The sequence below is a fragment of the Castanea sativa genome, chromosome 9 (genome assembly GCF_040712315.1).
Source record: "Castanea sativa cultivar Marrone di Chiusa Pesio chromosome 9, ASM4071231v1".
Taxonomy (NCBI): domain Eukaryota; kingdom Viridiplantae; phylum Streptophyta; class Magnoliopsida; order Fagales; family Fagaceae; genus Castanea; species Castanea sativa.
The window spans coordinates 43,417,756-43,430,298 of NC_134021.1; the positions used below are offsets into that span (position 1 = coordinate 43,417,756).

Below are 12,543 nucleotides of genomic sequence, written 5' to 3' on the forward strand. Positions count from 1 at the left end.
TTATTTCACGACTTTTTTTTTTTTTTGTGTGTATTTGGATTAAAAGAGTAGCTTTAAGGACAGGGATGATTCTTTTTATCAATTGTACCAATCCTCTAGATTCAATAATATACATAATAAATTACCTAGGAGTACTGCCTTATGTTATTTGATCAAGGAAACATACCAGATGAGAGTTGGAATAAGTGCCAATAATGAAGCTAAGGTATAGCTAGCAAAAGACTATTTTGAAGTTAAAGTAAACCCCAAAAGGTACAACTACATGCCAAAGCTAAGGAAAAAAAGATAATGCAACAACCAACAAAACTTAAATTAAGAAGAAAGGTAGTGCCTTACGGATAATCAAGAGAAAATGGTTGATTAAAACTTCCCAAGTCACTAATCACTGTCACTTGACTCATCACTATTAGAGATGGGCCAAAAATTCTGAGACTCTTTCAATCCTTTTTGGGTGTGGTACATCGTTAGCGCTTCCTTCTCTCGCTAGGTCCAGCCCCATCATAATCATCATGGCTTCACTTGACTTTGTTGCCTTCCTCTACAATGACCGAATTGTTGAAATTATGATGGATAACATCCAAACCTTGATAAGGAGCAATGCTATTGTTGGTACATGAGCCATTGTTTGGTTGAGATCTTCCATGTCTTTCTTGTATACCATGCGGAACCCGAAGCTCCTCACCTCTAAGCCTGTATTCTGTGTTGTGATTTGAATTCCAATATGACTGAATCCATTTACATCACATTGCCACAATTCTTCTAGGGCTTCCTTGCCATATAATTCAGGAATTACATAAGACAGCACAATATGATCTATCTTATAAATGTCTCTAGGTCTAATGGCTCTTCCACGCACTTTTTCTCCATTGGCTGTCAAACAACTAAAAATTGTACAGCGGTTGATTGGGTTGGTTTCGTAAGGTGGAGTTGAACAAAATACAACACAAACAGCAATCTCCATCCACTCATCACGCAAATGACTTGGTACTTTTAGACTTATTTCAGTCCCTTTCGTTTGATGGCTAAACCACCTTGGAATTCTATTTCCAGGAATAATTAGGCCATATGTGTGATAGTATTCGTAGCTAGAATGGAGTCCCTGAAACATACAATTCATGTTGTTGAGAGAGAGAGAGAGAGAGAGAGAGAGAGAGATCTGAAGATGCTTTCTTACGATTGCAAAAAATGTGTTAATGATGTCTTGATTGTTAGCTAGGCTACCGCAATCTGAAAGGAGGAGTATTGGCTCACATAAAGAATTTGGTTTCAATAGATTTGTCACCATTTTAAGTGATGGACAGTGCAATCCCTTGATTGATTGAATACTTGATGGAAGCTCTGGTAATGATATAAGCTTCATGCAATCCGTCACATTCAAAAGTTGCAGAGCAGATAGTTGACTGATGCTTTTTGGAAGGCATTCAAATTTATTATCACTTAAATTTAAAATTTCTAAAGAGGATAAGCAACAAATATCATTGGGGATTGCATTGAGATTGCATCTACTTAGATCCAAATTGGTCAAAGAACCCAAACCCACTAAAGAAGTTGATAACTGGCACATGGAATCGGGAATTCTTGGCTTAAATCCACTAAAAGCTACATTTTTAAGAGTTTTGAAGAGAGCATTCGAAGAAACCGTAAATCTTGTTAGAATTCCACTTGCACTAGGCTCCTCTACACTTTCATTAATCCTCCATAAGCTCTCTAGTAGTTTCAAGCATCCAGAAAAATTGAGATTTTTAAGGGATTGCATATTAAAAAAGGTGCTAGGAAGAGACGTGAGATTTTTGCAGTCTCTTACATCAAATAAAGCAAGACTAGTTAAATTCCCAATTGATGTGGGTAATTTTGCAATGGCAGTGGCATCTAAGTAAAGCTCTAAGACTCGTTCCATGTTCTCCCCAAATTCTGGAATTCTTTTTACTTTTAAGCAATTAGAAAGGATAAGAATCTCAAGAGACTTCATTTCAAACTTGCTTGGAAGACTTCTAAGGTTTTTGCAACCTTTTAGATTAAGAAGAATGAGCTTTTATGAACTCCAATTGATGGGTGCAAACCAAGTAAATTTATACAACCCTTAAGAATCAATTTCTCAAGATTTGAGATTTTGTTGAAGTTAAGGGTTTCAATCAATTGCAGGGATTTCTTCAAGCAAATGAATTTTAACATCTCAAAAGACTGTTAAATCCACGCCAAAAACAAAATATAAAACAATTTGCTTCCACCTAACCTAACAGTTTAATGAAACTTAAAAATAAAATTGTATAAGGTACTAAATTACCTGTTGTTGGAAACTTGATGGAAATGATTTTAAAGGGTATCCACTCCAATCAAGATATCTCAAAGCATTAGGAAGATGTTTGGGCGCACGCAAAAGGTGAACATTATCAATTATGAGCAATTTAAGATGATGAATCTTTGAAAAGGATTCAGGATTCCAATATGCCTCTTTTGGTTTATGCAACTTTAGGACCATGCCTTCAATTGCTTGTGTTCCCTAATAATTATAAATAAAAGGGATTAGTAAACTGCGAAATGTAAGATTACCAAAACTACTCTAAATTAGACTTTGTTGAATCAAATAAGAGGGTGTATGCTCAAATTTTCAAAATATTTATTTGTAAGAACATCGTCTATGTCCTTAAATAACCACAGTCGGCTACGCTTTCCAAGCTCTTTAGGGCACTCTTAAGAAACTATGTTCTTCCCCATTTCGTGTAGTAAATCATGCATCCAAAAATAACCCTCACAAACATTTATGAGAGATTTATCAATAAGAACCTGTAATCCAATATTAGGGTAAAGGCCAAGATAATCCAGTATTTCTACTACATTTTTGTCTATTTGCTTAAAGAAACATGAAATATGTAGGAATATTTCCTTCTCTACTTCATGCAGTCCATCAAAAGTTATTTTTAGTACTTGGAGAATTTTAGGTTCAGGAAATTCTTTAAGCCTATTTAATGTAGTATTCCATTGATCAATTAATCTGCCAAACAAAGAGGAACCCAAAATCTCAACAACTAAAGGTAGGCCACCAGTGTAATATACAAAATCTTTGGACAAATTCAAATAATCTTTGCGAGGATAGTCTTTTTTAAAAGCTCTCAAACTCAAAAGATGAAGAGCTTCATTATCATTCAATTGATCAACCTCATATATTTCATCTACTTCAAATGTCTGTAGCAAATGCTTACTACCTGGACCAAACCAAATTTGCTTCCCAGCCAACTTGTTTAATTGGTCTAATTGATTTACATCATCAAGAACTAGAAGAATTCTTTTATGACGTAACCTATTTTTAATCAAAAGAACTCCATCATCAACATCTTGTATAATCATACTTTCATTCAAAATTTGAAGAATAAGTTGTTGTTGTAATATAACTAAACCGGCTCTTTTGGAAACTTCCCTAACATTAGCAAGAAAACAAGAAGCTTCAAATTCATTAGAGACCATATGAAAAATAACTCTAGCAATAGTTGTTTTACCAATTCCTCCCATCCCCCAAATTCCTATAATATGAACATCATTGGACCCTAGAGCCAAACATATCTTTAATTTCTCTGCTCGAGAATTTATTCCTACTAGATCTTCGTTATTGTTTGTGAATGAATACAACAATTTATGCCATAACTCTCTCACAATATTCTGGATAATTTTTTACTCAGGCCTACAATGAAGAGAGAAAAATTTGTGCTTAGTGTAAACTAGTAAACCACAAACAAATAGGTCCAAAAAAAAGAGAGAAGTAGAAACCCAACGTTTTATTCTATAAATTGAAAATAATTGGCTTGAGACGAAATTGAAAGAACTACAAAGATATATGTAGGTTTGTTTAAGGTTAAAAAAAAAGAAGAAGCAATACATAAGATGAATGTTATGTGAATATTTGAAGGAAAGAATTGTCAAATTGAATTACCTATCTCGTTTATGTAACCCTTTGAGATTGGCCACTTCTGTTAAAGCAAATCTCCATTTTTGCACCTTCTCTATGCAATCCTTAAAACATTCGTTGTGTTTAGCAAAGGCTTGGGCAAAAGTACCAGTTTGTTTCCGTAAGTCAGATGGATCCACATCATAAAAAGTCGGGCAAATCATCATTTTCTTCTCTTTCATGCATCCAATGATCTTTACAAGTTCATCCAAACACCATGCAGAAGATGCATAGTTTTTTGAGGGAATAACAATCGCAGATCTTAATTCTTCTATTGCTTTCAAGAGTGCTGGTGCAATAGATTTCCCTATCTCAAGTTTTTCCTCATCTTTGAAGGTCACAATGCGTTTTTGTTTCAAAGCAGCATATAGAAGATCCGCAAAACTATTGCGGGTATCCTTGCCTCTAAAATTAAGAAAGACATTATATTTCCATAGTGGTGTTGACGAAGAAAATAATGATGAAGACGAGGCTTTTTGAGCGCTTATGGAAGCCATTAGAAATACTGCAAGTCTTGAACTACAATAAAAATAGACAAAAGTACATTCAATTAAAATTGAAAGGAAAATTAAAAGGGAAAAAAGCTGAGAAGAAGAGAACAATTTGATGTGGAGGCTCTCACATTTTCTAGTTCCAGTCAAGTAGTCAACAATTCTGTCTTTTAAAAAAAAACAAAAAAACAAACAAAGTAGGCATGCACGGGGCGCTCTCCTTAATGGAATTGTCTTAATTTCTATTATCATGACAAAATATTTTCCAACTGTCAATCCGCTTGAGCTTATATTCAGGATGAGCCCTTTCCCATGCCAGTAAATCCACTCATTAGTTTTTGTTAAAATGATGCCTCCTTTTAATTTCCCACAAACAATATAAAATTATGTCAGATTCAGAACAATTTCCTAACGTGCCATCAGTTAGCTTTCACGTAATAATACAAATATGAAGAGGAAGCGATTGTAATTTGACGATCACAGTTGTTGTAAGGGGGAAGTTCAGATATTAAACAATAGGAATAGATAGTAAAACGTGGAGAAACCAGTGGCGGCCGTTCATGTTCTTTGGGGTTCAAATGAACCCTGTGACTTGAAAAAAAATAATTATATAGCATATTTGCACACCCTTATCACATATCAGTCTAACCCAAAACCAGATAATAATACAAATCAGCTCATTCCAAAATCAAACTACAACACAAATTAGCACATCAAGAAACAAACAACAACATAGATCACATATCACTCTCTCTCTCTCTCACATCTGATATCTGATCTCATCATGAATCTCATCTCTCTCTGATCATCTCAGTATCTTAAACAAGAGTAAAGAGTGAATATTTGTAAGTTGTTACTGTTTCTCTTTTTATAATAAACTAATCGCTAACCCGTGCGATATACGGGTCACTTTTAGCTCAAAATGTTAACATGTCCAAGTTTAACTATTTATCTAATTTTGACTATTTTAAAGTTAAATCATCTCCAATATGAAATGGAGAGAGTAATTAAACATCTTGTATGACAAATTGTCAAAATTTTAAACATTTAAAAATGAGAAACATTCAAATTTTATATAGTAATATATTACATAATCATAACGTGATATTACACAAATACAATTCCTTGGTAAATGTTAAGATAGATGACAACTATTTTATATTATCTTGAGTAAAATTTAGCCCCACAATTGTAGTGTATCACATAAAATCGGAACTACAACCATGTAAAAAGAGAAAATTAAAATTGGATATAATAACAAAATTCTCTTACACCACAATAGAACCAAGAGAATTATTATAATGCATAATCCAATATGAGTATGAGGCTAGGAGTTGTACTCTACATTACTGCAAGAAAAAAAAAAAAAAAAGAAGAAGAACAAATCTAGAATAAAGAAAAAATAGAGAGCATATCTAATTAGTTAAGAAATCAAACAGAAAAAATTCTAGTAGTGAGAAATAATTAAAATTGTAACAAAATAAATATAAAATAACACAACTTTACCGTCAATATGATGTCCCTACATCTACATCACACCCAATTACTCTGTATTTTGTTGGCTTTCACGGAAACTAAACCAAAAAAAAAAAAAGCATAAATCAATTTGCTATGTTTCTTAATCCAGTGTATCAATCAAGTGTTCTTGTGCCCACAGTGAGATGCTCCGAGGACCATAGTGGATGCTCTGTAATTTCAGTCCATTGTTGATTTTTGGTTGCCAAATTCTCCACGCATTGCAGTAAAAATTTCTGTGTCATTTGCTTTACTCAAACATGAATTCAATTACTCCCTTGAGAAATAAAGAGTGAACCTCCTAAAGTCCAGGCCATAGTCTGCTACTCTCCCAAATCTAACAGATTGTATAACATGCCAAAAAGATAACCAACTAAGAATAGAATAATATAGAAACAATGTAACGAACATGTTTATTAGTTTAGAGTGAAAGCAACGTACCATTCCATTGCAATGACCACCATTAACCTCTTCAACATATTTCACCTTTAAATTAAAAACAACAAAATTAAATGAAACCTTGATTATATAAGGTGGTCAGGCCAGGTCTATTATTAACCCATATTTTCAAGTGTAACATTGGAACTATCAGATGACATATTCATTTACTTTTCTTTGTGTGATGGCAGAGCATATTCTGATAGCTAATTAATAGCATTATAGCGAGATCTGAGTTAATGGTGAGGAAACATGTCTATGAAATAATAGGCAACTTCTGACTTTAGATTAAAATATAAAATAATTACATAATGCGTAACTTGTCCAATAGACGACAAAGGAGCACTTCTCTTTGAAGGAAACCACACCCTCTGGCTCTGCTAGGTTTCACTTGGCGGTGGGAGTGAATAATTGGCATTATCATCATTCCCTACAACCCAAACTCAAAAAAATAAGAGTCGGAGAAAAAAGGGACTCTTTCTTATAATTGAAACACTTCAATTTGGCTTAGGTATCATCACAAACACTTAGGGGTGATGAGGTTGGACTCTATTCATATGCTATGCACTAAAGTGCTGGCTATTGTAGACAATAATCTGGGATGATGATAAACACCGTTTACCCTTGGATCATGACAATAGAAACAACCTACAACTACAAATATTCCAACTTACAAACCTCAAAGGTGTGCCAATATTTCATAGTTTCATACTAGTGTCACATATTTCTTTGTTTGATTATGTTGGAATCTTAGAATTGAACAACAAATAAACCAATAAAATCAACATATATATACAAAATCCCAAAAGCAGCAAAACTGCTGGTCTGCTGCAAACAAACCAAGCCAAGAAATCAACGACAACTCAAAAGGATTTTGTGAATACAACAATAGGCCAAAATTTATATCAATATGGGAAAAAGAAAGAATTGAATCCAAAAATTATGTACCACCTATCTAAAGAGAAATTTCATCAAACACATGGCAGGCAACCCTTTTCAAAATCCTCCAATTGTGCCCTTCTTTTTCTCATCTTTCTAAGTCTCTCAAACCAATTCTAAATTTTAAACCTTAATCAAAACCAATTCTAGGCTACATGCGTAAATCAAAACTAAACAATTCATATCATTTTTTTGAACATAAGAAAGTACCTTTAACTGATGTCCTGTCGGCGGTATTACAGTGGTGGGATGCCGACTGAAGGTGAGTGCTGGCTTGACAATGTTGGCAGCCCTCAAACTTCTCTCTCCGGGTTTCTATTTCTTCTCGATGTGCCTTAAAGATGTTTTTCTTGCTTTGAGGCTTTGCTTGAAAATAGAGAGAAATTGTTTCAAAGTTGTGCTGTGCACAGAAAAATAAATTTCGGAAGAGAGTGAGAGAGCGAGAAAAGGATTTAGGGGAAGGAGATGCTCTTCTATTTTTGAAACCATTTAGACAATCTCACAAACAAATCAATGGCATGCCAAGGATTATGCAGTAAAATTATGCAGAATTATGCAGAAAACTTACCGCAAAAATACAATGGTAAAATAAAATAGTTCTTTTGTAGCTGCCAAGGATTATACAGTAAAATTATGCTGAAAACTTACCGCAAAAATTGAAACACCAAAAACAATTTGCTTTGATTCTAGCACTATTGAGCAACATAAATAGGTCCTTTTATTTTTGAAACGACATTCAGGCAATCTGACAAACACATCAATGGCATGCCAAGGATGCTCGTCTAATATAAACACAAACACAAACAAATGGAAAAAAAGGGTAAGATATTAATATAAACAGAGCATAAAAGTTTTGAACCCAAAAAAAAAAAAAAAAAAATTGAAATGTAGAGATACCTCAACCAAAGCAGGCAAGTTCTGTCAGTATTTATACACCATGTGGAAAGGAATAAAGAAAGGAAGGAAATCAGATAGGCAGCCGTTACTGGGAAACGGTAGATCAGGAAGGTGGGTAGCTTTCAAACCCTCTGTTTTCTCACGCAAGGCTTCAACGTTTTTATTTTCCCTCCCTTTAAGCTTCCCTCCACGTTACAATCTTCAAACTCTCTATCTCCGCAGGCTTCTACTTGGTCACGCAAAACCTTGAAACCCTCCACCTTTTTTTTATTCTTCTTCCTTTAAGCTGAAAAGGCTCAGCCAAAAATTGGCTTCAACGTTTTTAATTTTTAATTTTTTTCCCTTTAAGCTGAACTGAAAAGGATTTGGGTTGGACTTGATAGTGGAACTAAATAAATAAGAGATGGGCTAGATTAATTATACAAATTTGTTATAAGATGATAGTGGAAGTAAATAAATAAGTAGTGGGCTGCATTTATAGGGTTGAAAATTGTAAAAACCATTTTAAAATTGAAGGAAATATTATATTTTAAAAAAATGACGTGGTAGCTGATGTGGCGCAATGTGAGAGCAGCAGCAGCATTAAACGCTACGCTTCAGTTTTTAGTAAAATATAGATAGAAATATAGACTAGTTTTAGACCCCTGCGATGTGTGTGAATAAATAATCATTTTGTAATTGTAATATAATCTATAATTTGTTCTCTAAAATTTGTTGAAGATAATTTTGTTCTCCCTAAAAATTAAACAATTAAACAATTTCTAAAATTATTTTTCATCTTTCTATCTCTATCAATATATCATACTATTATTTTGAGCGTGTTTGATTAATATTATTCTTGTATAAAGTGGTCCATATTCTTCGAAATTTATTATATTATAGTATGCTATGTTTTTTTTTTCAATTTTTGTACACCTAAAATTTTTAAGTTTCAAATTTTAATTATTCAAATTATATTTTCTCTTAAATGAGATTATCATAATAATCAAAACTCATAACAAACTTAAACTGAATATGTATAATTTATACTCTAAATGTTATTGTAGATAATTTGTTCTTCCTAAAAATTAAACAATTTCAAAAAGTAATTTCCATCACTCTATTTTTACGTACAAATATATAATTTTATAATTTTATAATTTTTTTTATGTCTTTTTATTGATATTGTTATTCTTTTCTTGTCATTGTCTATATTCTTCTAACTATTGTTATTTTGCATTATATTTTCCAAATTTCTTTTTATACAACTAAAATTTTTAAGTTTTCAAATTATTATTCAAATTCTTATTCTCTTAAGAATATTATTATGATAATCAAAACTTATCCAATAATTCTCATTCTCTTAAGGAGATTATTATGATAAAATAAAACTAATCCTATAATTACTGAAAGCTCGATATTACTAATGATAGAGCTTGTTTAGACCCCCCAATTTTAATTACAGCTTGATTAATTTTATGCTTAACACACTTAATGTGGAATATACGTGATTAGCAAATTAATTAATCGAAGCATTCAACAATTGCATGGATGAACAAATCGGTGCAATGCTAAAATGGAAAGGGCAGTGAGTAAAAGAATAGCAAACCCAAGATAACACAACGATGTGTTATCGAAGAGGAAAACCAAAGAACTTGGTGTAAAAAACTCTCCGCGGCCCACAAGCCGAAATGATTCACTAGTGAATAAGTTGGAGGACAATGATACCAAAATGACCCTCCAAGCCTAATCTACCCAAAGTACTTGAGCCCTCTAATCTCCAGCTACTAAAAGACTTCTCAGAATCTTGTCTTCATTAACTTCCTCGATCCAGCAATACTACCCGATTGCATTGCCAAACCTCATCAGCTTATTTTGACAAATACCCAATTCTTCCCAAGGTCTAATTCACGTTCTACACTCTGAATAGGTGTGGGTAATGTTTAGGTACAAATCTCCTCTCAAGGTATAATAATGGGAGAGGGAAAGGAGAAGAGACTACAAATGAATTCTTTCTTGAGGATGAGTAGCTCTCACTAAAATGGTGGGTGTTGTAGAAACCTCTCTCTAGGGTTTTCTTCTGAATAGCCTCCTTACAATCTTGTGGGTAATGAGGGTATATATAGTATGGGTAGACAGTATAAGAGTCACACTAAAATCCCAGCTGTCAGTGCATCTCACGGGTCATCTCGCAACTTGGCCAACTCATGAGATGAGTCACGAAACACACTGACTCTCCAGCTTCTGGCATGTGCTCCTCATGTGACCTTCAACTTTCTTAATCAAATCTTCACCACTTAAGACTAAACCCATTACAAATAAATCCCATAAAATACAAGAAAATAAATTAACGCAATTACAACAATTTTTGTCATGGAATTAAAGCCAACATAAATGTTATGTGAAAAATCATAATGTAGACACTTAATTTTGCACCCATAATTTAATCAAGGAGAATGACTTGAATGACCAATCCATATACCCCAAAAATCATAATTGCATTACATACATCAATTTGTTCTTGCATTACATGCATCAATTTGTATTTGCATTACATGCATCAATTCATTCATTGCATATCATAAAAATGATCTTGAGATTCTAACGGTCGCAATGGTGATTTTGTTTTTCAAATCGGACCATCGGATCGAAAGATATCGCATGATCAAGTTTGCATGGTCAACATGCATTGTGTCTAGCTAGAGTCAACCACACATGATTAGTTTAAATTAATTCTGATTGGCTAAAAAATTAAAATTGATTAAATAATTTTGTGATTGGTTGATAATTAGTGTTTAAAATAGGGATGCATGCATGGGAATAAAAGGGATGATTGGATAACAATAAAATTGTGGATAATCTGAACTTTCTCTAGATTTAATTTAGGGTATTTATCTACAAGATAATTGTTTTTAAAAAGACTAAATTATCTAGAAAAGAGATTAAAAAAAAAATCATAAATGGAGGATGAAAACGCGTCTAGGTATAAGGACCGGCCAAAAAACCCTATAAAAGGAGTTCAAATGGCACCCGAACACGAAAGTGTGTTCGGGGTCCAAAGACCAATTCTGCACTTTTGGAGTGTCGGCACTCTAAAAGTGCCAAATTTCCATGATGTGGGTTTTGGCCCAATGGCCTTTGGGTGACGATAATGCATACCATTTTCGACCTTTTCGCAAAAATTATGTGTCCGGATTCAAACCCTAATCGTCCGTACCTATTTTTTAGAGTCTTCTGGCCTTTATAAATAGAGATTTAACCTCATAATTCAGCACTTTTTTTTTTTTACACTCTAAGAGGCATACGTTTTGGAGACTCACAAATTGCTGAGATTGATTGATCCTTTCTAAGATTTGCTAGAAGAATTAGGGTTTTAGGTTTCAAAGATAGCTAAACAAGTTTCTTTGAACCCTAAAACATCCTCTCAAGTAGAAGAGTGCTCACGCAAGAGGTTGCTTTCCAACCCTTTTGTTCTTATGTTCTTTCATCATCATGATGCATGCTTTCTTGTTTTGAATATTCATGTTTTGATTTGTTAATTCAGATTATCAAAATATGTTCTTGATTCTTTTATCATTACTATAATCTGTTTCTTGATTTTAGAGATCTGCATGTACTAAATTGATTTAAAAATAAAAATAAAACGGATCTACATCTTTCTTAGATGTAGATTTGAGTTTTTCATCAAAATAAAACGGATCTACATCTTTCTTAAATGTAGATCTGATTTTTTCATCAAAAATAAAGTGGATCTACATCTTTTTTTTAGATGTAGATCTAAATTTTTCTTAAAATAAAGAACGGATTTTGTATCTTTTTTAGATATAGATATGATTTTTTAATGCATGCAGATTTTTGAAGTAAAGAAAGAGATCATGAATTGTTGTTTGTTTTGTTTGAGTCATGTAACATGAAATTATTTTGTGAATGAGGTACTCTTTATAAAAAATATGTCTTTTTTCAAATATAGAAACAAATATGATTTTTTCTGTTACATAAAAAACCATTTTTTATCATCATCAAAACAGATCTTATCTTTTACAAAACTCAAAACTAATTTTTATTATCTCTTAAAAATTAGAACTGAATCTCTTTAACAAACCAAAAGACTTTGTGTTTTATTAATAAAAACAGATCTGAATTTTCTCTTCAAATTTTTTTTTTTTTTTACACATAAAAACATATTTGAATTTTTTATGAGTCAAAATCAATATTTTAATCATTAAAACAGATCTGAACTTTTTTAAACAAAAGGAGGATACATTCATAAATGGTTTTGTGTGATTTATTTAACATTTTCAACATATCATTCATGACATGCATAAAATGGTACATTGGTTACTA

The 12,543-nt window shown here is 32.6% G+C and overlaps 1 long non-coding RNA gene and 1 pseudogene across 3 annotated transcripts; both read right to left on the minus strand.

Annotated features, from left to right (window-relative positions):
* Positions 1 to 515: 515 nt before the first annotated feature.
* Positions 516 to 4,455, minus strand: LOC142609270 (TMV resistance protein N-like; annotated as a pseudogene).
* Positions 4,456 to 5,884: 1,429 nt separating this feature from the next.
* LOC142611162 (uncharacterized) lies at positions 5,885 to 8,468 on the minus strand. 3 transcript variants are annotated; one of them, XR_012839960.1, is made up of 6 exons: positions 8,221 to 8,468; positions 7,972 to 8,105; positions 7,534 to 7,723; positions 6,693 to 6,814; positions 6,388 to 6,432; positions 5,885 to 6,283 (listed from the first exon to the last, which is right to left on the minus strand). It is a non-coding gene; the product is annotated as an uncharacterized LOC142611162 (long non-coding RNA). The 3 variants fall into 3 exon arrangements; XR_012839959.1 differs by having other exon boundaries at positions 6,388 to 6,814; positions 7,534 to 7,684; XR_012839958.1 differs by having other exon boundaries at positions 6,388 to 6,814.
* Between the last annotated feature and the right edge of the window lie 4,075 nt (positions 8,469 to 12,543).